At 33.5% G+C, this 4,695-nt stretch overlaps 1 pseudogene across 1 annotated transcript; it reads left to right on the plus strand.

The window, feature by feature from the left end:
* The first annotated feature begins 1,616 nt into the window (after positions 1-1,616).
* LOC147919229 (agamous-like MADS-box protein AGL90) lies at positions 1,617-2,748 on the plus strand (annotated as a pseudogene). The gene has a single exon (XR_015592942.1). The product of XR_015592942.1 is annotated as an agamous-like MADS-box protein AGL90 (transcript).
* Positions 2,749-4,695: the final 1,947 nt, after the last annotated feature.

Genomic DNA, 4,695 nt, shown 5'->3' on the forward strand with positions numbered 1-4,695 from the left:
AAGCCAAGAGTCGAATCTCGCTCCTCTTCACCTCCTATATGTCCATAACTTGACCAAAAGTCAGATGAAACCGTAAGAACCCTATAGCAATCATAACAAGCAAGAAAAACACCACAACATCACATAACAAGCAAGACAAAGGTAATCTCAGGCTTAGATCAGCCATGGTCATGCACTCACCTCTTTTGTAGAAAGTTTCTGACCCAAACTGACGAATCCAACACCCAAGCAACGTTATATTACGTCTCAAGCCCTGGATCTTCACTCCCACAGAAAGATCTCCAAGGAAAAGCACCAAAACTCCAAAATCTCCCAAGAACGCTCTCTTGCTCTCTGTTTCTCTCTGAAAAAGGGAAACAACACTGAAACCACGACCTAGGTCGACTTTCCACTTAAATAACCCCATTTTAAGGTTTCACTTAAATCAAACCAAACCAAATCGACAATTTAAATCAATATGGTCGAACCAAAAATTGATGGTGTCGATCGACACTTCCTTTGGTGTCGATCGACACCCATCCCCAAAACCAACAAATAGATAAGATTTTAAAATTAAACAGAATTATTCTACTGAACAAAACCAGGGCCGACCCATAAATTACCTCTTGATCGATGAATCCCAAAAAAAATTTCAAAAAATCCGAAACTTCGCTGTCCACCAACAAACTTCACAGTCGACCCAGGAACTTTCAAGTGGACTCTTCCTTTTCTTCCCCACTTCCGTTGTTTATTACATCCTTTTACTCTTCGCCAACATCTTTTAGAATTCGCCTCGCTCCATTGTTATTGTCGATTTGATACCTATCAACAAGTTCGTTCTTTAGTTCCCAAATCATACCACAACATAATCGTCATAATTTATTGAACATAACATCTTCTTAAATTAATTCTACCAGAATTGTTGACAAAAGCCACTTGAATCACTACTCCGGTTCAAACGACACAAACGACTCCTTGGTTTCTATTGTTGTTTAGGGTTTAATGTTTCATTGTGTTTTTATTATTAATTATTTTTTCCATTTATAAATGAAAATGACACTTTTGTAGTTACGAAATTAATACATGGTTTAAAGTCTTTTTACAACAAATTAGTACTATTCTAGTAAGTAACACTTTATATGTGCTAGTCTAGTAATAAACCAAAATATATGCACTACTTAGTAATTCTTTCAAAATGAAATATTTTCAAACCTGCTATATTACTTCTAATAATTAGCTAATAAAAAGTATTTTTAGATAAAAAATAGCTGGCATAACGCCTCTAAAGGTATTATATCTAATATATTTTTTTCTATATTTCAAATTTTATTCACAAAAGTATTCTTATATTACTAACCGCACGTTCTAGATATGTTCTTTCTTTTTTTTGGACAAAATTCTTCCAAATTTAACAATCTACGAACAAATTAAGCTAGATAAAATTAGTTTTAATAATAAAAATAACTTATATGTATATATATATTATATTATATTAAGTAATAAGCTAATAATAATGCACCAACTACACACAGAAATATAAGGATCTATATATAGATAAACACATAGTAAATTGATAAAAGATTTATTGCCTCTAATTTGGACTTAGTGATAAGAAACCTAATGAATAGGGAAACCCTTTCGTTGCTATATAAACAGTCTTTGTGCCAACAAACTAGACAAACCATACAAAATAAAAGAAAAAAGATAATGAGGAAATTGAAATTATCTTTGATAGCCAATGAGAGATCAAGAAAAAAAACATTCATGAAGAGGAAGAAAGGGATAACGAAGAAACTTCACGAGTTGACAACTCTTTGTGGTGTCCAAGCTTGTGGGGTCATCTACAGTCCGTATATGTCGGTACCAGAGGTTTGGCCGTCAAAGGAAGGTGCACAAGAGGTGGCAATGAAGTTTATGGAGATGCCGATGGAAACAAGAAACAAAAAGATGATGGATCAAGAAACGTATTTGCGGGAGCAGATTACCAAAATCAAAGAGCAAGTAGACAAGCTGGCTGTTGAGAATCGGGAGTTACAAGTTAAACGATTTATGTTTGATTGTCTTGAAGGAAAGATGTCGGAGTATCATTATGGTGCAAGTGACCTTCACGATTTGCATCGCTATATTGATCAATATCAATCAGCTTACTCAAAGGATGCAAATTCATTTAGAAAATGGTGAGTCTTCTTCTTTCTCTCCTCTTCCTATTGGAGTTGCGGATATAGATCCTTCTACTGTTGCAGATTTTGCTGTTGGTGTGAATACAGCCGCGGTAATTGCTGCTAGAGAGTTTTGTGCTCATATTCCATACCAAAATATGAATATGAATCAAAATCTGCAAGAACCGGTTCAATATCATACTTCGCATGATTTTTATGGTCATATTCAAAGAGTCTACAATAACATGACTTGGAATCATGATTTGAATTTTCATTTAAATCATAACATGAATTTGAATGTAGATCTGAATTCCAATCAGTATCTGAATCAAGAAAACTCATTTAATGATATGATGTTGGCACAAAATGTGGGTTATGATGGAGGACATGCTAGAATTCCTTTGATAGATGGAAACCACTACAACTATCACCAACAACCAACTGGTGATCTTGCCATCACCAATCACATGCCTTCCATCACCTCCTCTACCACCTCTACTACCAGTGTTTATGCTTCATACATTAACAATAATCTTTAATTAAAAGAAGCATATTTTTACTGTAGTTTTCAGTTGTCTGAATTTATGAGTTTTATTTTCTTCATTTCAGAAAAAAATATTTAATGTTGGTTAAGGGTTCTACCTGAATGCATTTATCTTATTTTGATTATTAAGAAATGTATTTGTGCATCATAGCATATCAATTTTAGTTTTATTGAAGAAGTTTAGTTTTTTCGAAATAAAATAATTAGTTTTTTTGAAATATAATAAAACAATTAATCAGGTACAACCAAAGATGTGGGCAAATTAACTAGAGTTTGTTTTTTCACAAAATATCTTATTCTTATCATCATATTTGCCACCCAAAAATGTGGGCAATTTTTATTTTTATTTTGTGAAGTAGTATGTTTAATCACCATCAAAATTAGTTTGACTTTTCAGAAAACGATGATATTTAGTGCTAAAATTCAAAAAATAAAGAGCATGTTAAGTACCCACATTCGTAGACACATTTCAGTGACCAAAATATCTATTACATTTTTGTGGTTTATTCATTATAGTTCCTTTAAGTCTGGTACTAAATTCAGGATAATGATTCAATGAAACTACCAGACGCGTTTTAAAAATAATAGAATTAAATACTCTATTATATTTAATTACACCCAAAAATAAACCAACAACAAACCAATATGCATAGCGGAAGGAAGATATACCAAACCAATTCTAATTTATTATGAATATAATATCCATTATAACCAATAAAAATCAGTAAACTAAGACCATCTCCACTAAAGAACTTGTATTCTCCACTATAAAAGTCCTAGTTCTGACGCAAGAAACAAAAAATTATAGTAGATCTTACGAAGAAGAAAAGAAACTCTAATTATAACAGTATGGCGTAAGCTTGTGACGTTCTGCAAGTATCTCAGAAAGATACTTGCCAACAGAAAAATTGCAAATGATCCAAATCAGTATGACCTTGAGCATACAAGAATACATGAAGTTCCACTCCTTTTCACTTAGCAATCACGTTGATAAGCGTATGTAAGAAAATGTCAGATCTTAAGCAGAGTGGAGTATTTATAGCTTCACGAAGTCAACCATCACAAAACGAAGAAAAAAGCTGATTCTATAAGATATTGAGGCACTAACAATCCATTACCCAATCGAGGCTAGACAAACAGGGTTCCTAGATTTAGATAAATGTTTTAAAATTATAAGCATAAGAATTTTTATAGAATCCAGTACACAATTGCAGTAGTTTGAGCTAAAATAAAGAGCTTAATTTGCAGTGGTGGGTAGATAGCAACTCATATTTGAAGATCCAAATCAGTAGAACAGAGATAGAACAAAAAAAAGAAAACAAGTCAACAACAACACGAAGAAGAATAAGAAAAAAAAAAATATTTAGGTGACTGAGAAGGGTGCAGAGTGAGATGGTGATTGATTTAAATTACTTATCTTGCTCAACGGGGAAAAAAGGCTGTGATCGGAGACCACCACCATAGAAGTTAGGTGACTGAGAAGCCGACGGAGACACAGTAAAAGGCGTCGATACGTAACGAATCTCCCTCCACCAGTAACACCAACACCTCTGCCTCCACCACCACCACCACCAAGTGAAGTCATCATCATCAGCACCACCACGACGGTTGTTACCAGGAGAATTAAACAACTGAATAGAGATAGAAAAGAACAGAGCTGGGCGTAGATCGAGGAAGTGCAGTGGCGGCGGAAAGCCGGAAAAATCAATCATTCAAGGTGAACTAATTGATTTTTATGGAATTTAGGTGTGAATCGCCGGTTACGTCGAGAGGGAATCGCGAAAAAGGAAAGAAGAAAATGAAAAAAAAAAGTTGTATTTTTTATTTATTTATTTATCTATCTTCAGAAACGATTCTACGAGAAATAGGTTATATTTTAAGGTTTTTGATTTATTTTTGAACAACAAAAGTATAAAGTAACTTCCAAACTAGGTTCCAATAATAATAACAATCCAACAACATACAAATTAGACCCTAGATAATTCTGCTCTTTATCGCTATGATTTCACGGCA

The sequence above is a fragment of the Camelina sativa genome, chromosome 20 (assembly GCF_030686135.1).
Source record: "Camelina sativa cultivar CO46 ecotype springtype chromosome 20, ASM3068613v1".
Lineage (NCBI taxonomy): Eukaryota > Viridiplantae > Streptophyta > Magnoliopsida > Brassicales > Brassicaceae > Camelina > Camelina sativa.